This window comes from Alexandromys fortis, unplaced genomic scaffold, assembly GCF_014885135.2.
Source record: "Alexandromys fortis isolate MF-2015 unplaced genomic scaffold, M_Fortis_MF-2015_v1.1 scaffold_72, whole genome shotgun sequence".
NCBI classification, from domain to species: domain Eukaryota; kingdom Metazoa; phylum Chordata; class Mammalia; order Rodentia; family Cricetidae; genus Alexandromys; species Alexandromys fortis.
Genome location: NW_026067969.1, coordinates 2635793 through 2659596, shown reverse-complemented (window position 1 = coordinate 2659596; position 23804 = coordinate 2635793). Strand labels below are relative to the sequence as shown.

General features: G+C 51.5%; 1 protein-coding gene across 1 annotated transcript in view; it reads left to right on the top strand.

Annotated features, from left to right (window-relative positions):
• The first annotated feature begins 18993 nt into the window (after positions 1–18993).
• Positions 18994–23804, top strand: part of Fam163b (family with sequence similarity 163 member B) — a 32072-nt gene continuing 27261 nt past the window's right edge. The window contains exon 1 of the mRNA XM_050155063.1: positions 18994–19299. The gene's annotated coding sequence lies outside the window, so the exon portion shown is untranslated. The remainder of the gene's footprint in view (positions 19300–23804) is intronic.

Here is a 23804-nt window from a genome sequence, read left to right as displayed (position 1 = left end):
ATCTGCCGATCTAAAGAGGTGAAGCCTGTCCGCCAAGGAGTTCCCTGTTGCAGCTATACTGCCTTACACCACAGTAGCTGGATGGCCAGGGTTCCAAGCCCAGGAGAGTACCAGAGAGACATGTGATTGGCATTCCTACCTACAGGGTGCTTCCTGGTTCTCAGGGTGTGGTGAAATTGATACAATTGTGTCCCAATGTCTGTGTTCAATCTTGGGGGGTAGGTAAGGTCACAGGACAGAGGGATCCTGTAGGTGCTATTTAGTTGTAGGAGAAAGCTGCTTATTGGTTCCCACATCATTTAGTAGAGAATTTTTGTGTGCACATTCTTGTCTGTATGTGCTTGCATGACTTGGGGTGCATATGCATGGGTATGTGGAAGCCAGGGACTAACTTCAGATATCTTTTTGAGTGCAGCCACCAATCGTGTGTGTGCATGTGCCTCTCTTTCTGTGTGTGTGAGAGAGCCTGAGGGATCCTGCCTGCTTCTGCTTGAACCCCAGCACTTGGGGGTACAAGCCACCATGCCACATGACAGTGGGTTCCAGGGATTGAACCCCTCTCCTTAAGCTTATACAGAAAAGACTTAACCAACCACGCCATCCCCCAGACTCAGTAGAGGATCTTGAAGTGAGAGATGGTGCTAGGTTATCCCAGTGAGCCCAGAAGAGCCAGGGCATCCCTGGAATAAGGTAACAGGAAGGTAGGGATCAGAGTGGATATAACAACAGGCATGAAGTCTGCGGAAGAGACATCGCTGGCTTGATACTGAAAAAATAGCCAAGCCAGCAAATGTGGCAACCTCTGGATGAGGACATGGCAGCAATGGACTCTTAAGCCCCAGGAAGAGCCTGTCCTCAGACCTCAGAACTGCGTGTTTGAGGGCTCACTGCAGCGGCCAGAGGGGTCATGTGTACTCCATCCTGGCCCCACTTTCCCAGCCTTTGCTCCTCTTCCAACCCATCCAGCTGGTTCAGCACTGAGCACCTTCAGGTCAGGCTAGAAATGGACACTGAGGTAAGGACTGCTATAGAATGTGGCTAAATGAAAGACAATCCCAGGGTGCACAGGGAGAAGGAAAGAAGTGAGTAAGCAGAGTTTCGGTGAGCAGCTTCCAAGGGCAACTTGACGAGACTGGAGTGCACCTCAAACCATCACCCAGATGACAAAGAGCCAGTCTCCTCTCCCCGACCCCATTACCATCACCAGTGAAGGAAGCTACCAGGCATTGGTGCTCAGAGGTGGGCCAAGCCCGTCCACAGGCTAGTCTGGGAGAGGGCTGGGTACCAGGGATGACCCTGGAGCAGACCGGTGAGAGATATGAGTGAGGATGCCCTGGGCACTTGCTTGGCACACAGAAGGAGCCTACTTGAGAATGCCGTCACAGCTATCACTGCAAGTCCCCCATGCTCTCTGTTCAGGTCTATCTGCAGCATCGTGTCTCCCCAGATGACAACGTATGAGCTGGGTGTCCTTGTGTGCTGACCCTTGCTCTTCTTTCTGGTCAAGGCCACATGAAGGTCTGTTCATGGCAGTGCAGACTGTCTACTGGGCAGGACGGATTTCTGTATTCACGAGAGGAGGAGGAAGAAGAGGAGGAAAAGGGGACCTTGTTGGCCTCAGCTGCACCTCAAAGGACTGATGACTGCATTGGGGCCACAGAGACTATGAATGGTGGCTAAAGCCCGAGATGCAGGCCAGTAATTGTCCTTTAGACTCCTTCCTAGGTCTCTGTGGCCACATCACCTCTGCTCCAAGTATCAGGGCTGCCACATCCCATATTACACCAAGGATAGCTGCCGTTAGCTGCTGCCTGGCGTCATGGACACAACCTGCTGCTACCCAGTCCCAGGGCCCCCAACTCATCCAACTGCTTAAGCTGAGACAAGCAGATTCAGGTCCCAAGGTCTGAGAAGTCACCTGCCTTAACTTCCACTCCCACTAACTCTGGGGCACATCGGGCCAGGAAACCTGATCGGGGCAAAGCAGAAAGGGGAACCTCTCAGTGTTAGCAGGTCTCAGACTCTAAGCCCGGGGACAGTGGCAGCTGAGGTCTCCTGCAGGACATCGCCTCCAGCTTCGTGCTCAGCACTTGGCCACTTAGAAGCAAAGATGACCCCTGATGCTTGACAGTGAACCAAGTGTTGCTGTGAGGGGCAGAAGGAGGCAGGACCACATGCTGTGGCCTCTGGTTCTGGTCTCCTCCTCTTCCAGGGCATCGATGCAGCAATGTGACAGGTTCTGGGGTGGGCAGGGGGGCGGCGATGTAGCAGGTGCGCTAGGTGAGGGTGGCTCTGAGTTGTCACGGGCAGACCCCAGAAAGTTAGCAATCTCTGCTGTTACAAACGCTCCTGAAATCACAAAACAGAACTCTAGAATGTTGTACTTAGGAGTGACTGCCATTAAACACACACACTCATCTTGCAGAGTGGCCTTCATCGTCTGTGTCCAGAGAGCTTTCCTCAGCACATGGACACCTCTCACCTTTCACTCCTCCTCCCCAGGCCTGGCACCCACTAGTCTACTCTCTGTTGATATCACCTCCGTCACTGGAGGGACTTCACACATGTGGAATGACACATACATCATGTGTATGTTCTGCGTTGAGCTATTTCACACAGCACAGTGTTCTCAGGATTTAGCCATGTTGCAACAGGTGTCAGACTTAAGACTAAACGATGTTCTATTGGGGGTGGACAGCACATTGCTTATCCACCACCTGTGGGAGGACATTAGTGTGCACGAGTGTCTGTGTGCACTTGTGAATGTGGACCCCAGAGGTTGATGTCTTCACTCAATCCTTTCTCCACCTCATCGTTTGAGACAAGTGTTCTCATTGCACCTAGAACTCAAAAGTAGGCTTGACTTGATGGCCAGGGAGCCTTGGGGATTCTCCCGTCTCTACCTTCCCAGCACTGAGATTACTGGGTGCCAACACACCTGGCTTTTATGGGGGTGTTGGGGATCAAATTCACTTCCTCCTGCTTGCATGGTGTCCTAGTTTCATTTCTGTTGCTGTGATAAAATGTCCTGGAAAAAAAAAAAGAAACTCAGGGAGAAAGTGTTGATTTTAGCTCCTAATTCTAGGTCCATCATTATGGACACTCAAGGCAGCAGGTGTTCGAGGCAGCTGCTCATGGAGCACCAAGAGCAACGAGAGAACCAACGTGAGCATGCATATGCTCAGCTCGATTCTTCCACTCTGATACAACGCAGCACCCAACCCCAAGGAATGGTGCTGCCCACTTTCAGTGTTAGTCTTTGTAGTGGTTTAAATGAAGATGCTCCTATAGGCTCATGTAGTTGAGTAATTGGTGGAATTGTTTGGGAAGGATTAGTAGGTGTGGCCTTGCTGAAGGAGAATCATCACTGGGGTCAGCTTCCTCCGCCATTCACGGTTAACCCCCTCCCTCTCTTTCCACTGCCTCCTCCTACTTCACGGTCGTGTCTCAAGGTATAAGCTCTCAGCTACTGCTCCAAAGCCCCGCCTGCCTGCTGCCATGCTCCCCATCATGATGCTAATGCACTAACCCCCTGAAACTGGAAGCAAGCCCCCTATTAAATGCTTTCTCTTGAAGCCATCTTGGTCACAGCAACTGAACAGTGACTAAGACAGCAGGAACAGCTGCAAGAGCAGAAAGCTGAGCGCTCACATCTGGAACCAGAAGCCAGAAGCAGGGAGAGCCAGGCAGAAACACTGTGAGGATTTAAACTCTTCAAGCTTACCCCCAGTGACCTACTTCCTCCAGCAAGTCCATACCCGCTAAGCCTCCCCAAACAGCGCCACCAACTGGGGACCAAGTGCTAAAACACTGCCACCAGACAGGTTCCCGGGACCATCACTTGTCCTTACTGACTTGTCGCCAACTTTCCTATATCCACTTGCATACGGATAGAGCACCGGCACAAGAAAGCTGTGTCTCAGCTCTCCCCAAAAGACAGCCTCCAGGGTCACAAGGCAAGGAGAACATTTAGTCTCTGACTCTTGTGGCACCAGCCAGAAGATCTAGCTGTCCCCACGGAGCACATGGCCTTCCTAAAGGTAAGTAGATTTAAGCCTCATAGATAGGCCACATTAGCTTCTGGCTTAGACTGCTTCCCTCCAGCGATAATCGGACGCATCATTTCCTTAAAGACAAATTAAATAAGGCCCTCCGAGTTTCGCCATCTGCCTGTCAAAGACGAAGCTTTAGAAAAGAACAGGTCTCTGAGCCCAGGGGCCTCTGACATCCATACAGCAGGAGTGGCCTTGATCTGCACACCCTGATCCAATTTCCCTGCTGCTGATCAAGTTAGCAGAGACTTTAGCCTAAGGCACCAGGGAAAAGGCAGATTAAAATGACCAGGGCGGAGGAACTGCGCTGAGGTGGAGAGGAGGCGTGTGAGCCTGGGTGCTGCTGAGGACTCGCTTCTGGGTAACGACTTGTCAGTGTCTGGAGGGGTGGGATCTTTTAGAAGGGCAGGTGCTGTTGGATGTCGCTGCCAGAGGCCCACTTATTGGAACAGGAATCTTTGAATCACAGCTCTCGGCACTGGGGATGGCTGAGGCCACCATATGTTCACTGCTAGGAATTTCCTGGTCCGCTGCACCTGAAGAGGGTGGATCACTCACAGCATCCCCAGCATCCGTATCCCAGTCTGTGCAATTGTCCCCACGACTAAAACATCTTTCCTTCTCCAGTCCTCCTTGGAATGGAAGGGTGTACCAGCTATTCTCCCCAAAACTGGACAGAGGTGTGGGATGTGATAGTTTGGATGAATATGCCCCCCCATAGGCTCATAGGGAGTGGCACTATTAGGAGGTGTGGCCTTGTTGGAGTAGGTGTGACCTTGTTGGAGGAAGTTTGTCACTGGGGTGGGCTTTGAGGTTTCAGATGTACAAACCAGACTCTCTCTCTCTCTCTCTCTCTCTCTCTCTCTCTTTCTCTCCTTGCTGCCTGTGGATCCAGATGTGGAACTCTCAGCTCCTTCTGCAGCACCATATCTGCCTGTGTGCTGCCATGCTTCCTGCCATGATGACAATGGACTAAACCTCTGTTCGGTAAGCCAGCCCCAGCTAAATGCTTTGCCATGATCAGCTGTCTCTTTGCAGCAATAGAAACCCTAATTAAGACACGGGTCAAGACAGACCTCAGGTGGCTCTGCATTGTCATGGATCGTGCTTAGGGTATGAGCCTTGTGTCTCATTTCTGGTGGTCTTGGGTGGTCTCTGGTGGTTGAGGAGATTCTATTTTTTTTCTTGTCAATGCTCAGGTATCACCCAAACAGCAGGTGCAGGATCCAGAGGACCCACCAGAGCTGCGCCACCCTGGAGAGGGGCTGTCTTTGAATGTTACCTTTGTGGGGGGGGGGCTAAGGATCTAGCTCAGGGTGGAGCTAACTGTAGGAGGTGCTGGGCTCAGCAACCAGGAGCATACAAAAAAGAATTCAGCAGATCAGACACCTGTAAGATTCATACAGTAAGAGAGAGGCAGAAACCTGGAAGATAAGGGAATGGATGCAGAGTCATGGCAACCATGGCCTGAACAGTGGTGAGGGTGGGGAAGAGAGTGGCTGTGGAGAGTAGTGGACAATGCCCATAATGTGGACAGTGGCAATGGAGTGGAGGAGACAGTGGTCATGGGGGGAGTGGACAATGGCCGTGGGCTAAGACGGGCAGTGTCCATGGGTGAGGTGAACAGTGGCAATGGAGTGGAATAGACGGTGGTCATGGAATGTAATAGACATTGGCCATAGTATGGAGTGGACAGTGGTCACTGGGTGGAGTGGACAGTGGCCATAAGGTGGAGTAGACTGTAGCTATTGGGTAGAGTGGACATTGGGGGTGGAGTGGGCAGTGGGGTGGAGTGGACAGTGAGGATGGGGTAGACAGTGGGGTGGAGTGGACAGTGGAGTGGAGTGGACAGTGGGGTGGAGTGGACGGTGAGGTGGAGTGAACAGTGGAGTGGAGTGGACAGTGGTTATGGTATAGCATGGACAGCAGTCATGGGATAGAGGGGAAGGGACCTTGGGATATGGTAGAGAGTGGACCTTGGCCATAGTGTGGGGAGGATGATGGTCATGGTGTGAAGTGGGCAGTGGTCATGGTGTGAAGTGGTCAGTGGTTATGGTGTGAAGGGGGCAGTGGTCATGGTGTGAAGTAGGCGGTGGTCATGGCGTGAAGTGGGTGGTGGTTGTGGTGTGAAGTGGGCGGTGGTCGTGGTGTGAAGTGGGCAGTGGTCATGGTGTGAGTAGAATAGTGGTCGGCAGTAGCCATGGGGTTATTGCAGAGAGTGTGGTAGGGTCACCCAGCTTTTGCTTTTGTCCCAGCAGCTTGGTTACTTGCTTAGTTGCTCCTGACTGTTATTTGTAGTCCTTGACCCCAGGCTGAGGCCCAGAGAGGCTACCGTGGCAGATGAGTGGTCAGCTAGCTGCTGACCTCAAGGCCAGATAACAACTTTAGTGGGAGGAGAGCAGCTCTTCACCATTTCACAGCAGCTCCTGTGTGTACTGGGGGAGCCCTGTGTGGCTACACACGCCTAGGACCAAACTTCATTTATAAGTCAAATATAGGAAGAGTCCAGTTGCAATTCAGAGTGACTCAACCATATTCTTGATTAAAGGCATTGCTGCTTATGGGTGTTTATTTCTTGAATCTTCCCTTGAATGCTTTTTTTTTTTGATCAGGTTGACCTCTGGGTAGCTAAAATAAAAAAATGAAAAAGCCATAAAATAGAACCTAAGGTAAGGGGCTATACTTCTCTGACTTCTGTTAGAAACGCAGAAACAGATACCCCGGTGGCAGACAGATAAATGGTGAATCTCAACTGCAGAGCTGGGCGCGCTGCCCGCACAACCAAACGTGTGAGCTGAAACCACAAGGAAAGAGGCAGAAATGCCGATGCCTGAGGAAGCAACGTTGATCAAATCAACAGAAGGAGACTCTAAAATAAGTATAATTACTATCCTTAAAGAGATATGCGGTTATCGTATTCATGAAGCAAGAATGGGCTTTTATATAAAAGAACTAATTAGAGATCATGGAGATTTAAAATAGACGGTCTGAAAAGCAGAGAGAGACATCTGAGGAGCAAATTAGTGAGCTGGAGGCTCAGGCAGGTGCCGCCCGAGGAATTCAGTGCAAAGGGCAGAAGGGGAAAGGTGGGGGACTTGGACCAGCTCCAGAGGCCCCCCATGCGGGTGGCAGACATTCTTAGAGGGAGGGTGGGAAGGAAAGGATGGAGAAAATGGCCAGCCATTCTCAAAGCACAGGACAATACTGTCTTCAAAGCTGAACTTATTGCTGAGAAGACCATAGAAAGCAGGCCCGCGACAGGCCAATAATAGGACAAGGAGTCTGATATCCAGAGAAAATTCAAGAGAGAACGATTGGGAGCAAGAGTCTGGAGGAGTGGGCTAGAGGAACACCGTAGCTGGCAAAAAAGCTTGCCAAGCAAGAGTGGGGACCTGAGTCTGATCCCCAGCACCCACATACAAACCCAACAGCAGAGCTCTACGGTGACCGCATTCTTAGTGGGAGCACAGCTGGGAGGATCCCGTGATCTCCTTGGCCAGACAACCTTATCGAATCCATGAACCCCAGGCTCGATGAGAAGCCCTGTCTCAAAAAACAAGATGAAGTTTGGAGCTGGAGAGATAGCTCAACAGTTAAGAGCACTTGCCGCTCTTTCCAGGGACCCAAGTTGGGTTCCCAGCATCCATGCCAGTTGGTCCTTAGTCAACTGCAATTCCAGTTCCAGAGAATTAGACGCCACTGGCCCCACAGGCCCCTGCACACATGTGCACATACCCACATGCTAACAGACACACCTACACATGATTAAAACTAACAAAAATAAACCTTTAAGGAAAACCAAGGTGGAGAGTGGGTGAAGGCTCTGACATTGGCCTCTGACCTTTGCACCCTCCTCTTCACTCTGACAGTTATGCACATACACACACCAATAAAAAATAACAAGAGTCTAGACATACAAGGAGATACCCTACAGGGGAGAGGCCTACACCAGCTTCTTCCTGGCAACTCCTAAACTCAGCTTTCTCACTGTAGAAGGAAATAGAAACCAGCCACAGTGGATTTACAATACCCTCCTTTCCGAGTTACTCCAGGGTGTATTCCGATGAAACAAAAACGCTAACACAGGGAAGATGCAGCCAAGGGCAGAGAGAATGAGGGGCTAGTCAAAACCCAGGGGGATATAGTGTCAAGCCTAAGGAGTCTTGCAGCTGCCAGAGGTGGAATCCGTTGCTTTCTTTGTTTCGTGAAAGACTTTAAATGTAAGAAAGATGCAATGAGCCATGCCACAAATGCCCTTTTGTTCACCACCATCCAAATGATGCATATGTCCACTGAGATGTGTCTGCGTCAGGAGCCAATAAAACCTCCTTTAGACTTCTTATATGCAATCCGTTTTCTAAGTCACATAGTGCTGGGTTATGGAAAATTAGAGATAATACACTAATTACGTTCACATTTGTTATGTACATGATTATTTTTGTACTAGTTATTTGAGGGTGGTGGTTGCCGTGGCTTGTGTGTAAAGATAGGAGGACAATCTGTAGGACTTAATTTTAGTTCTTTAATCCTGTGGGTTGTGGGTACCAAACTCAGGACAACAGGCCCGGCAGCAAGTGTCTTTAACTGCTGAACCATCTCAACAGCCCAAAACTGCCGCGCACCACAGCCCCGATCTGCGCTCTATGTGCTAGACCCCAGTTCGCGAGCTTCAGGCAAGGGGCTGGAGGTTGAGAACACAGACGCAGAGACAGACCCACACGCAGACCTTTAAACACTGATCCCAAAGCCCCTCTTTAACAGCACCATGTAGGCTTAAATACACTGCAGTCAATGGCCAACAGGTGAAAATCCCATCCTCTGATCCTCTAAGCTAGGCACAGCTTCTAGTAACTTCAATTAGAAGGTTCTAGCAGGGAAGAGCAGCTGAAGGCCAGTACTCATTAATCCCAACACCCATCTAAATGCCAGGACTCATTAGTCCCAACACAACAACATTAATCTTTAAAAAGTGTTTATCTTGTATCTGTCAGTTTGCTAAAGTTAAAATTTATCCCACTAAAGCTTCAATACATTCATTCAAATTTATCAAGTGGAATTTTCCGCATGTCAGGAAAGGTCAGAACCCGGCTTCTTTCGGGTCGATATTTATGACTTTTCCTTTCTGCCTCTGTCTTTTCAGGTTCCTTGCCCTCCTCAGGGGTGAGGATGCAGAGCTCAGCTTGTTTCCAGGTTTTCTTCCGGCTGGGTATCCTTTCCCAGATGGCCAGTTTGCATCACAGAAAGTGTCAACCTTGACAAACTGCTCCCTCAGCATCCTTAAAGACCGGATGAAGGACTCGGGTTCCTGGCCCTCGTTCTCCAGCGTCTTGTGTTGCAGATCCCTTCACCTTCCTAAGAAGTCACGGACGACCCTCAGAATTAGTGTGGAGGCTGCTGTAAAGTCTTAGTTACAGATGAAGAAAAGGCATGTCAATAAAAATAATGGCTTCTCTCTGTGCAGGGCTGACACGGCACAGCTATAAAGTTAACAGGCACAGGAGTCACCCCATAAAAGTCTTGAGCACGTGCACATCCCTGAAATGGATTCACTTTGCACCCAAGGATGCACCAGAGCTCTCTTACCCCATTTTCTTCCTTTTCTGGTAGTAAACACAACAATGACTTACCTTAAGAGAGACATTGATTTGATATGCACCAGGATAGCATTAGCCGAGTGGCTCTTCTGTGTCAGGCCTACATCTGCATAGTGTTAGCCTATTTTATAGATGAAGGAGCCATGACACAGACAAGTCAATCAGCTTGCACAAGATAACAGTGAGTGAGAAGCGGAGAACTCAGACCAGCTCCTTTGAGCCTCTGCTGCTTGGGTTTCCCCTTGCTGATTTCTTCCACCTAATCTAAAATTGAACCCAACCTTAATTAAAGTCCACAGAGTACCAGACCTCATAGGTTGGTTTATAAAAAGTCATTCAGCTGATCACTAAGGGGAAATAACAGAAAAAGGAAAGGTCTTTGGTGTGGGAACACCGGCTTCTCAGCGACACTGCCCTGCAGAGCTAAGATTAATGGCATTTTTTGTCTATCCATGAAGTGGACGGCATAGGAAACAAGAATGGAGCCCTGCTTGTGTAGTAGAGAAGAACGCAGCCAGCTCCTATGCATGCAAGACAAAGGAGAAAGGTTAAATTTCTACTTTGTATTTGGCTCTCAAGATCTTGAATGGGTTGAAAACTATGAGGCCAGCAAGACGAATCAGCAGCTAAGGGCTGCCAGACCTGCTGACCTGAGTTCCGTTTTGGAACCCACATGACGGAAGGAAAGAACTTCCATGAGTTTTCTCCTGACCTCCATAATGAGCCTTATACCTAGATAAATAAATAAACGTGATTAAAATTGTTTTAAAAGAAAGATAAATACAAAAATTCTATAAAGGCTGTGAGACCCGCAGCCATAGCTGTCCTGGGCCGACGAGGAGGAAGAGGCCGTGAAGAACCATTCCATTCCTATCAGGAAGTCTTCCAGTTCAGAATGTATGAACAACATCCAGGATCAAGATGGAGCTAAGACACAGAGCAGGAACCCTGGTCAGCGAAGGTGTGACAAAGAGTCCCAGCTTCAGCTGCCAGGTGACAGAGATTGGGAGCTGTGCAACAGGCAGGGTCCAAACAAGGGCGGAGGAGGGAGGTGCCACCCGAGGCTAGGAGGGGGTACATCTCTGTGGAGGAGAAGGCCCGTTGCTCAGCCTTGGGGTGTCGGGAGATCTTAATGAGAGGTGGGCCGGGCAGCTAATGGCACAGGTGAGCAACAGTTGCCACGACTGGGGAAGGGAGAGAGTGGGGCCTCACCAGAGACACCTGTAACGGTGGTGATGGCAGTGGGTTAGGGGACCGCTGAGTTTTTTCCCTGGCACCAGCAAATAAGGGAACAGATACCAGGGAAGGCAGCCAGCCAAGCAGCAGAGAAAAGAAAGAAAAGTAATAACTTACTCATTCAGGATGTGAGAAACCTGAGGCTGGGCACTTGCTTGGGTGTTTTATAAGATCCTGGAGTCCTCCCACTTCCAACCCATGGACCTTCCTGCTCTTTCTTCCTGGGAATGGGACGAGCCACCATCAGGAAGCCTGCCTCAGCTCTCTCTGCTTACCTATGTTCCTTGAACCACACTTCACACTGGAAGAAGTGGAAGAAGAGAGATATGGGCCCAATAGATGGGGTCCCACTAGGAGGTTGTGAGAACTCCCTTGTCTCTTTTCTTCCCTCTTACTTCATACCTCCAGGGAGTTTGGAAGTCTCTGCAGCCTCAATGGAGCCCAGCGTGCACATGGGCAAAGGTGACTGTTTTCACTTCGTTATATGGGTGGCCCATAGACCCCTTTCTAGGAGATTCTCTCCTAAGGGTTCATAAGCTAAACCCTGTTAAGGAAGCCGAGTGGAGTCCTCAGTCAATGGTTTCGAGGGGAAATGGAAACAGACTAAGTAAGCCATCTTGTCCCAAGCTCTCAAGACCATTCCCAGATGGGTCCTAGCTACCAAGGCCAGCAGGCAGTCTGCTCAGTAGTAGTGACATGCAGGCCACTGTGCAGTTGATTTCATGGTGTCACATCTACCCCATTCCTCTCACCACAACAAAATGAAAGCAAATACAGGAGAGGCTGGGTAGGTGTGGGGAAAGATGCTGTTCCGGATGGGAGGGCAGGGCCAGAGCTCCCTCCCTGGCCAGGAGAATCAGGACCAGGTACTGACAGGGCTCACTCATGGACCAGATCCACCCCTCTGGAAGGTGCTGATGCTACGTCAGGGTTGAGGAAGGGCCAGGGTAGGACTGGGTATTTCTTATGGAATTCCCTTGGGAGGGAAAGAAAAAGCAGCAACTCTACATCTGGGCCAGCGTTTTTCATGCTGGTGCTCCTGGGCTCTGCATGCTGGTCCTCCATGGTTCTGCGTGCAGGTGTTTTTAGAATCTGCATGCTGGTGCTGCAGAGTTCTGCATGCAGGTGCTCCTGGGATCTGCATGCTGGTGCTGCAGGGCTCTGCATGCAGGTGTTCCTGGGATCTGCATGCTGGTTGGTGCTGCAGGGCTCTGCATGCTGGTGCTATGGGACTCTGCATGCAGGTGTTCCAGGGCTTTGCTGTTTGCAGCTCCCCACCCCCAGCCTCCCAGGAACCAGAGCGTTGCCAAGGGAAAAAATGCAAAGCCTTCTTCAGCCCTGCAGCCCTGCGGAGGAGGGACAACCCCTAGGGGTTTGGAGCCCACAAGACAGTAGTGATGAAGCCAGGAGCAGAGAATGCCAGCCTGAGCAGTTTTGAGTCTTCTACGCTCCTACTTTTATGAGAGGCACCAAGACCCTTGGGGTCTTCTCTTGCTCCACCCCTAACCACATCACTGAACTCCTCAGCATGAGGCCACAAGATTGAGGACCCAGAGCCATCACTGGTAGGAGAAAACAGATTCCGTAAGGGAACGCAAGGATGCCTGTGGACCCTAACTATGGGTCTCTCTTCCTATTGTTTAGTCAGCAGAGCTCCTGGGCTGGTCAAGCCCAGTGAGCCAGCAAGCCTGAGGGTCACCCCACCCTCCAATCTAGAAAAAAAGATGATTGTAGTTCCAGGCTGCTTGTGGGCAAACTGAGGTCTAAACTAGGCCCAATTGAAGAGGCCCTAGTGAGAAAGAGGTGGGCTGGAGTTCCATTCTTTCCCTGCAAGTCTGAGTCATCCAATACCTGACTCAGAGCAGGAGGGACTTTGTCCTGCAGCTACTGGCAGACTCTGAGTGCAGGCCTGAGTCTCGCCTTGAGCTTAGAAGACAAGGGCTCCTGGGAGAGCAAGACAAACAACCCTGCTTAGTCTGCTTCCTAGCGCCCTACAGTGTATATGCATGTAGTAGGCATTCAATGAATGTGTGAGCCAGTCTGTGTTGGACACTTGGCTTCAGACTTCCAGCTCAAATAGTGTGAAGCCAGCAACTGTAGAAAAGGTAACTTTAGAAAGTGCAGCATGGGGGCTAGAAGATGCTTCGGTGGTTAAAGTGGCTGCTGAACAAGCGTGAGGACCTGAGTTTCAACTCCAGCCACCACACAAGGGCCAGGTGTGATGGTGTACATTTGTAATCCCAGTTCTGAACCTGTGGAGCCAGTTGGATCTGTCAGCTGGCACTGCCAGGCTGCCTGCTATGCCGCCTCTATGCCCAGCCTGTCTCCTGTCCCTTGCCAATCCCACATGAAGCATCTCCACGGCTGGTGGTCTCTAATGACTAGGAGAACATCTGCTGCTCGTCTTTGCTTGTCTGGTGTCTAAAATCTAGAGTCAATGGTGCTTGCTGGAGACAGGGCTCATGACACCGCAGAGCCTCGGGTCAGGGCTTTCTCCTGTGAAGGTTTACCGTTCATTCAGACAATGGCCACAGAGGTGGTACAGCCAGCAGAATGCAAGAGGCAGAGAGTTCCATCTTAACTGTTCTGCCATCCATGTCAGAGGCTGGGAATGGCATCCCAGGAAGCCTTGGGGTGTGGTAAAACTCACGGACATGGGGTAAAGAGGCGGAAGAGGGAGGCTGGTATATCCTCTGCCCTCAGGCTGTAGGGTGGGTCACAAGGGATCATGTTTAGGGCGCAGAGATTTCCTTCCTGCCGCCCAAGGCCACCTGGATGGGGCACTGGGACAGTCCCTAAAGTCAGAGCTTAGCAAATCACACCTGTGCCCCTTTCAACCTATAACCCCAGACAGTAGGATTTGGGGCTCCCTCCTGCCTCCATCTCTCTTGCTTCATCTGCCAGGCTTCTTTTTGCTCCCCAGCTCCATCCTACTGTCCCCCTCCTCCTGCTCCTTCCCCACATCCTCCTATCACCCCCTTCCAGATTGTCAGCAGGTGTCAGGCTGGTATGGCAATCAGTTCTGACAGGAGAGCAACGAATAAGTCCAAGTTCTCGTTCCCTGTGCTGGGTCTGGGTCTGGTGCAAAGGTTGGGACAGGTCCTGGACAGGCAAAGCTGATGGTGAGTGCTCTGCCTGCAGACTCCAGCCCAGGAGAAAGACTCCGTCTTTCGCAGGAGCAAACGGGCTTCAGTCTGTCTTGCCAGTCTATTGTCAAGTCGCCGTATTAGCATGTGTCAATCCTGGAAGAGATTCTGTGTCAGGCTTTTATTAAACCCCAGTGTGCACCGTCTCACAAAGCAGCACGAGGAGAAGCAGGGGCGTGCTTTAACTTGGGGTTCACATAAATCAAAAAGTCAGTCTCTCATTTTTATGTTTTTTTTTTTTTTAAATCATAAGAGATGGAGGGTGCCACTCTGGGCTCAAGATCTTACCAGCAAGGACTTCAGAGACCCGTGGGCCTGGCTGTTGTCACAGGCTCCTTGCTGTGAAGTTGCCAAAGGAAAGACCAGTTCTCCACTTGCCACTGTCAACATATTTCAGGGATGCGACAGCATAGGAGAGATGCCCAGCTGCCAACAATCACTTCAAGGACCTCACTGTTGTGAGGCATCGCTCAACTTTGAGCTCCCAGAACACAAAGGCTCTTCCTCTGCTCTCACCACATCCAGAGTGTATGGTGAAGGAATGAATGAAGCTCGAATGATCCAGCTTTCTGGGTTGCTGGGGCCAGTCGCCTAGGGGAAATGAGGGACTGATCAGGACCCTTCCAGTTAAGGCTTCTCTAGAGTGAAATGTCCTGAGAGCCAATGAAGGTTCCAGGACAATAAACCCCGATTCTGCCTTCCCCCGCCATCAAGATTTCCCAGCCTGTGACTCACACAAGGAACCCCAAGAGGCTCAGGACTGATCCCCATGCACTACCCTCCCCATCCGTCATCCTCCATGCTCTCTCAAGAATGAGAACATTGAGCTCTGTCACAATGTTTTAGGATGTGGCAGCAATTAGAAGCCACCGCAAGCGCTTTCCAAAGAGACGAGGCTTCTGTTGGGAACTCCAAGAGACTCACCCCCCATCCCCGTGGGCTTCGCATCCCTGTGTGCACCCCGCCCACTCACAGTCTCCCTTCTCTTGCACACTTGTCCCATCCTCTTGCTCTCTCCAACACGTTCATCTTCCTGGCTGTGCCTCAAAGCTGCCAAGTCTAACAGCTCTTGATCTGAGATGTGAGGGTGACTCTGCCTTACAACACAAAATAATTGCAGTTGCCTGATAGTGTCTGAGCCCCTGATTATATTTAATTCAGTCATTGTCTGGGCGGTCTTGACCTCAGAAGATCACTTGGAGTTGGGTAGACACACGGTGCTGCCCCCTGACATGTTAAATCAACTTCTGAGCCCCTCATGCCTGCAGCCTGAGAGAGCAAGGCAGTGTTCAACAATAGAAACTTTTATACTTTCCCACCAGCCAGCACCTTTCCAAAAATCTCCCAGGTGTCCAGGACAGAAAGGGTCCCCACCAGCCTTCACTATGATATTTCTGGAGTCTCAAGCTCCTTCCTTCCAAGGGTTCCCTGAAAGAGACTTGGAAATTGTTCCTGGCCCTGGCTCTGCAGGTCCTGGCAGAAGCCTCCTTCCTGCAGGAGTACTTCATGCCTTCCACGCTGCAGAACGATGCTCCCAGTCATGAGCAGAAGCTGGGAGCATGCCCTTTGAGCCAGAGGACCTAGTGCCCATTGCACAACACGTGGGTGGCTGCAGGATTGACTTCTTCTTTTCCCGCTGTGACAAGACTCCTGATGTGGGTTTACCATCTGACCGCACATCCCATCATGGTGGAGACGGCGTTGCAGCAGAAGCCTGAGCCAGCTAGTCACAGCACATCTGTGTCCAGGAAGCAGAGAAGAATGAACGCTGGTGCTCAGCTCATTCCTCCCTTTTATTCATCCCAGGATTCTAGCCGGCAGACTGGTATTCTCATACCCAGAGTGTTTTCCAATCACAGTTATCCCAGTCTATAAACTCTTTCACAGAGACACAAAGAAATTGGCTCTGTAGTGGCTCAAGACCCTGTTGTATTGAAGATATTAACCCACGGTGATTGGGGGTGTGTAAGGATGGCCAGGTGCTCATTGTCCTTTATAATCACTAGTAATTTTTCTCCCACACCCCACCAGAGAGTTTGGTTATTTGCAGAGCACTGGAGAGAACTATTTGGTCTCCCTGCCTCTCATGAAGTGTTCTCAGCCATCAGCCCTGAAGTTGCTCATCTATCAGCCCACCCAAAGGTCCTCTTTCCCTAGCATAAAAGGCTGCTCCCACTAAAGCCACACTTGCCCAGACTGGAAAGCAAGCCTTGCAAACGGCCCCACATGTTGCTGCCTGCTGGACAGATTTCAACACCTCCACCATCTGTTGGGTTTGGGTTACATCCACGAAACTGTATGTTGTGGAAAGACGCCTGGGACAGGACAAAAGTTGACACGCAACTGGGAAGCCTGTTTTAGTGGGGCGACTGCTGACCAGTCTGAAGAACTGAGTGGGGCTAGACTTCTTTTTTTTTTTTTTTTTTTTTGTACCAGAACTTGCTGTTTCAGGAAACTTGATGGTATGTTATGTTGTTTCTATGAAGTCAGCTCAGAGGCTCCTCCGTAGTCTTCCCTTTTCTAATTTTAGAAATGAGTTTAAGACATAAAATCAAGGCATGCTTTCATACACAAAAAGGTAGCTGAGTGGTGACCATTATATCACAATCCAAATGAAATCTGCCCTGCGCATTTCTCTGTTGGCTGTGTGACTTCGGGGAAGTCACTTCACCTCTCTGTTAACATTTCGAAGTGAAGGCAATAAAGGCTGTAGGGATGGCTCTGCAGATAATGACACTTGTGTGAGCATGAGGAGCTGAGTGTTGCTTCCCAAAACCCATCAAAAGCTGGGTATGGCGGCATGTGTCTGTAACCCCAGCTTTGGGGAAAAACAGAGGTGGGAGGATCCTGCTTACTCACTGACCAGTCAATCTAGATGAAATGGCAAATCCTAGGTTCAATGAGAGTGACAGAGGAAGATCATCATTGTTGACCTTTGACCTCTACATGCTTGGGCACACCAGTACACATGTGTACACACCCCCACACACAAGGTGTCTACTGTGCATGCTGTGGGTCATTGAAACCATTCATGGTTTAAATGAGATGGATAACACTTAAATAAAGTCACACCGCCACAAGTTCTGAAGATGCACCTCTCTGCTCTGCCTAGGACCCTGGAGCCCAGAGTTAAAGGTCAAGCCACTTCCTGGGTGCTTGGCTGCTAGACCGTGGCTACCACACTCACTGGGGTGGATGTGGGCTTGTGAAGAAGTGGAAGTGTGGGTGAACTGGTGGGCAGAAGTGTGGTTTGGTGGTGAGGCTCCTTTAGAAATTCTTGGCACGCATTTGATGGCATCTAAGGATCTGAGATAATCACCTAAAGCCAAGAAGTCCTGATTGAGACGGTTAAAAACAGGTTACAGGAGCTGATTGGCTGCCTAGTCTGTGCTTTCTCCTTGGTGCTTTCTGGGGCTCTCTACCCTCCCCTTATATATAATCTTCTCTATGGAGTCCATTGTCCTGCCTCTGAGTGGGACTGTTGTCAAGTGTGGGAGACCCACAATCAGGCTGAGGAGCCCCAGCTCTGGTCTGCCGCCAAGGACCCTGTTGTTCCTTCTCACTTGCAATCTGGGTTCCGGCTGGATCTCCATGGCCATCACTGAGCCGGCTAAACGAGACAATGTTTGCGAGGGTTTAGCTTTGCGTCTGGAAGGCACTGAGCACCTAACGCGTGGTGTTTACTGTGAGATAAGAGCCTCTGCAAGCAGGCTCTGAGTACAGTTAATTAATGAATCAAACGCAGCCACCAGTCCCTGGAGAAATGAGGCAGGTGACAATTAATTACCCATCTTGCAAGGGGTGAAGATACTTAAAGGCAGGGGTCAGCTCTTCCCGGTACTTTAGTGGGATGAAGGATGTTGCCAGCCTGTTGTAAGGAAGCTCTCAAGCACCAAGAATTTGAGTATCACTGGGGAGCTCAGTAAAGACCCTTAGGAGGGACCCAGCAGGGAAGCTGGCATGCGGGAGCGTGCAGGTGTCTGCTGAAGCACCTGCTTCATTGGCCCTGTGACCATCTTGGAATGAGTTGCTGGTTCTCTTATGTCCCACTAGCGGGCAAAGGGGAAGGAGATTCCACCAGCTCTCTGGCCCCTCAGAATGGGCTGGCATATGCCCTTCCCACCAGGACATCGCCTCTTACAGAGCGTCAGGTCAATCGCAGCACAGTCAGGCATTCCTAGGGCACTCCTAGTATTCCAGGAAGGTTTCTCAGAGCGTTGTGGATTCTAACTCAAAGCCTTGTTCTATATATATGCCCCTCAGGTTGGGTCTGCAGACACAATGCACTCCTGAGTATCTTCATGGATGGGGCCATATTTCTCAAGAGGAAAAGTCAGAAAGTTTCTCATGTCCAACGCAAACCTGCCTTGCATTATCTTCCAAACACTGGCCGAATGCGGCACTTGGGGGTTAAGTAGCAGAGATTTGCTTCCTCCCCAATGGCTAAAAACCGCAATCGGTCACAGACCCCAGTCACCAACTAGCCCAGTACGGAGACTATGCAGTGCCCTCCAGGGCTACATGAGACCGACCCAGAGAATGGAAACAAAAAAGAGCAAAGATGAGCATTTATCAAGCACTTAGGCTGTGCTATGCCTATCATCTTCGCCTTTCAGTTTTAGATCAGCCTTAAAGGCCCTGCTGTCAGTTATCCCAGAAACAAGAAGGACCAGGGACCTGCTCCAAGGTTGCGCTGTCCACAGCCAGGCAAATCCCATCGCCACCGAGACCAAACATCAAGGAGACAGAAACAGATTGGTGGAGGATCAGCGAGAACCCCGCAGGGCGCGCACTGAAATGTGGGTCCCCAGATCTTGCCTATGGGTGCAGCCGCGGGGGACCGCGCTTGAGCGTCAGCACCAGGGACAGCTCCTCGGCTGCTCCCCCGCAGTCGCCGCCAGCAGCGCGCGCGGGGCCCGCAGCGCGCACTCCTCAGCAGGCTAGCGCGCGCGCCCTCCCCTCCAGCGCGCGCCCCGCGCCCGGGACTGGGCTGGAGTCGCGCGTGCAGCTCTCAGGGAGGCAGCTGGGCTCCAGAGCTGTGGCTGCAACGCGCAGCTGGCAGGGGCTCTCGCCGGGCCACGCACTTGCCTCCTCTGGGGCCTCCAGGAACCTCTCGGCGCTCTCCTTACCAGTCAGGTCCCAGCAGGCACTACCGACCGTGGCCTGGGCTGCATTTGCGGCTACTCTGTGCCCGGGACAGAGGGACGCCCGCCCTGTCACGTGTGTCCAAGTCCTCCGCCAGCCGGGGCAGCGTGGTTCCCATGGTTCAAGGTAAGGGCCGAGTGGGTGCGCAGGTCACGGTGTGAGAGCAGGCGAAGCTGGATGGGAAGTCCAGGCTCTGCACCCACCTCATCAGGAGTTCCTACTGCAGCCTGCCCTAGCCACCTTGCATCAGGTGCTCTGACCTATACAGGTGCCTGTACAGCATACCCCATCCCAATGCGACCCACCCTCCAAGTGCCCTGAGATGGGCAGTGGGGTCCTAGCCAAAAGACAGAGGAACCCTCTGACAGAAGAGAGGCTCTGTTTCCCTCCAAGGGTGGCCTGCTTAGGGGAAGGGGTATGGGGAGAGGAAGTTTGTCCGAAGAGACTGGAAGCCTGGCTCCATCCATTCTTTGCTGCCTGGAAACCAAATTGAGATGTTTGGTTCCTTGGTGAGATCCGCTTTCCCACCAGGTTGGTGTTGCGTGCTTGACCTGGGCCACTGCTGACATCCATTCTATTCAGCGTCTGTGTGAAAGGGCGGGGGCCCCTTTGTACAGGTGAGGAAACTGAGGCTTAGAGAAGTTTGACTTCTTGTCCAAGGTCACAGTTAACAGGTGGTGGAGCCACTGTCATCTCTTTCCCACATTGTTGAGGACAGGAGGAGCACGGTAGGCTGGCAGTTGTATTTTTCAAGCCGGAAATGACACACCCTAAAACATCAAACCTCTGAAAGCAGGTTCATGTCCATCCTCCTGCCTCCACTCTCTCACCCTACTCAATGTCTTGTTCTCCCTAGGCCAGGGTCACATGAGTTCACGTGACTCTGCTGATAGGACTCAGGCAAGAAACCCTGGGTGACAAGTCTCAGGCTCCAGCATGTTCCCTTGCCCCTGCTGGGGGAAGCTAGTGTTCAGGGGTCTGCCGGAGAGCACCAGGCTGCTCCCTTGTGGTCCCACCTTCCTATGCTGATCAAGTTCTTGGCAGGTTTTCAGGGCCAGTGTCCACCTCCTAGAAGTTTACGGCTACAGAAAAGCACACAGGCCCATCGTCCCACCGCCACCTTCTTGAGATAGAAGGGAGTATAAAGACTTCACACCAAGGCTCTCCAAGGCTCTCCTAACTCGACACCTCTGGCCAGCAGAATGTGCTTGAAACCGCCCATGAACACGACTTTGTGTGGCGTGGCTTTGAGTCCTTCCCATTCCTGAGGCCAGGGCTCACTTCCCCCTTCCCTCCCTTTCTCCCTCTCCCTCTCTTTGGTAGTCATTTGTGGTACCTTTGTCTCGTACCATAGAGGAGACAGATAGCGTGGTCTTGGGCTGCGGTCTTGGTTCCCATCGCCTGAGCTCCTGTAGGGCTGGTTGGTGTTGACCCATTTGGAAAGCCTGGAGGGTGTAGGGTCTGGGAGGAGGCACAGTTCCCAAACTGGGTGCCTGGAGTACCTGTTGGGGGTGGGGAGTTGGAGAACCTCACTGGCTCTCTGGGGCAAGTTCCTGCCAGGAGATGTAGGAGCCCAGGCCACGCTATAATTTCTCTACCCTCTCCTCTTCCTCGAGCGAGAGAGGTGCCCAGAGCCCGAGGCCTCTGCTGTGCCAGCACAGGCATCTAGCATGGACATAGAACTTACAGAGAATGTGGGCACAGATGGAGGAATCAAGACTTCGCCCAGTTCTGCTCATCTTCATGGGTGACCTTGGGCCAGTTCCTGTCCCTTTATAGACCTCGGATGAGTTGAATGGTCTCATTCTCCCTGGGGTACCTCTCAGTCCTCTGCATCCCTGCCCATCCCATCATCTACCTATGTGGTCACCAAGGGAGGTTTTGCACTTTTGGGCCAGATCTACGGGCCTAGGCCCGGTTCTGGCTCTGAGGGAGGCTTCACTGCCTGGTGACCTGTTCCTGCAGACCTAGCAATCCCATGAGGAATGATTGTAGTGCTCAAAGCAGAGATTTGTCACCTCACAGTCAATTATATTGAACTCTAAATTCTCGGGGGCTGGGGGTGGGAAGGTAGAGTGGCAAACTGCCCAGACTGTCCACTCAGCTCCCACCCTGCCACCACTAGCCTGCTCCTCTTCAAGCCCTGATCGAGGTGGCAGGGAAGTGGTGATCTGTGTGGTGGGAATGTGGATTCAAGGCCTCAGGTCTCGGGCAAATCACGCAGCATCCTCATCTGCAAAAATAAGGGTGCTTCTGTCTCTGTGCGAGTATTCGGTGGCTCCTGTGCATGACCTGAAGTCTGGTGAGGATGGGGTGGAACAGAAAGGGGCTTCCTGTCTACCTCATTGCTGCTCTCACTGTGACTTCCCTGCAGCCTCGGCCCCTCTGGATCCACTCCAGAGGGGACTCATCCAAGCTGGAGCCGTAGTGCCTGCCAGCTCCTTTCCTCTCCTCCCAAAGCTCTCCATTCCCCCAGGAATACGGTGCATAGGAGAGGCTTACATTGTTGAGGCCTCTCCTGCCCAAGTCCTCTGCCTTGTCTCCCTTCTGGGAACTGCCTTGAAAGGCCTGCGAAGGGGTAAACCCTGCTATCCCAAGGCACAGGTAGGCTGTGACCAGAACCTTTAACTCATGGGAAGCTGGAGTGCAGAGTCTAGCATGTGGGCTCCTGATTTACACTCCTAAGATATGACACAGGGACTCTGTGCCTAATTTCCAGGGGTATTTTAAGTGGGGAGAGTTGGGATGAACTGGTGTCAGATCCAGGATTAATCTGTAAGCTACCTGTGAGCTATGGGGGGGCGCACTTTTGCTGAGGTCTAAACCTTGGTGGACAGTGGTCAAGCATGGCTTTAACACTGTAAGCTGCAATTTAGAACCTGACTGGAGAGGGAAGGCAAGAAGCAAGGGGACTTAGAAGAGGCCACCATGTCCATCTGGGCCAGAATGGTGGGCACTAAGCAGGTGCCAGCTACGTGGGGGATATTGCCCAGGACTGAAGAAACGTTCCCAGGACTGGCCTGCACTGGAGTCTGGGGTGAGCTGTGTGAGATATGCAGAGGCAGCCCTTGGGGGCCTAGAGTAGGGCTTTTTCTTTAGTACCATGGTAGCACTGGATTGTACATCCCACCTCAGTGGGATGCTACTAACCTGTCTTCTGGTCCTCTTAGCCTACCCACAGGGGCATCTGTGGGGAAAGCTCGAGCCGGTCACCTGTGCTCTTGTCCAACTTCTCCAGTAGTAGGACTGAGGAGATGGCTCGGTTGGTAAAGTGCTTGCCTTGTAAGCAGGAGGACATGAGTTTGATCTCTAGGACCCATGAAAGGGAGCCAGGAAAGTCAGGCATAAGGATGCATGCTTACAATCCTGGAACAGGGACACGCAGGTCCCAGGGCTTTCCTGGCCAGGTACCCTAGCCTGTTTGGAAAAGCTCCTTGCTAGCAAAGACCCTGTCTCAAAAACAATGTGGACAGAGCCTGAGAAATGGAGCCAGATGTTGTCCTCTGAGACACACACAGGCACGCACGCACGCACACATGCATGCGCGCACACATGTGTACTCATGATTCCAAAGCCACTTCTCCTGTAGTGAGTTGGTTGGGAGGAGGGCTGCACAGCTATCTGGGAATCAGGAGAGGATTCGATAGCAGCCTGGGCAGTGGTTCGGGAATAAGCCGGGCTCCTGGGTTACAGCCACGTTCACCACCTCCCATAGCTGCTGTGGGTAATAGGGTAAGCACAATCTTAGGAACTGACCAGAACTGTATTTATATCTCGAGAATGTGTCCCTAACGAGGTCACTTAAGCCCTTGGTCCCTGAGTTCTTTATTCACTGTGTAAGGGAGTCCAGCTTCCTAGAAGAGTCTGCATGCTGCTGGGAAACTCCCATGGTGCTATGTTCCTGGCCAAACCAGAAGACGACCTCAGAGCAGGGGAGAGATGCCCTTGTCAGTCAGGCAAAGCCTACAATGGGCAAAGCCATCACCACCTGTGGCTCAGCTCTTACAACCAGATCCAGGCTTCCCGCAGGCTGCCCAGTGCCTAAGTTGATCCTTGGGTATCCCCAGGTTGCTCTGCCCAATGGCTGAGCCTGCACCCAGGCTGCTAACAGCTTGGTGTTACTTGTTTTGGCATTTGATCTGTGACCTAGGGACTAGCAGCCAACATTTCTGGAGCTAGGTTCCCTGGCTCCCCAGCCCTGGGTGAGCAAACTCCCGTGCCAGCCACCGTGACAGGAACAGTCTCTGCCTGCAGAAAGCAATGATGGGTGTTTTTTGTCTCTTTTATGCTCTGCCTTGTATGTGCTTGCCTAATATATATTCATTTTTATAATATAGTCAAATATTTTTTATTAAAAAGAAACGTGTGTTTGCTGCAAAAGGAAAATCAGTTTAGCTTTTCTCGGCTTACTGTGTGCTAAGTAAAAGCCCTTGACTCCTTGGCTGTGGCCTACCTGCTCCTCTGCAGTCACACTGCACCTCAGTCACACCCGGTCACGAGTGTTCCTCCCTTGTCCTTTGACCTAACTTCTGCTCTCCTGTTGGGGATGGGCGTCAGGGCTTCATCCTCTATCACAAAGCCCGAGCCCCAGCCTGGCTTTCTGGCCTAGACCTTTGCAGGGCACGGCCGTT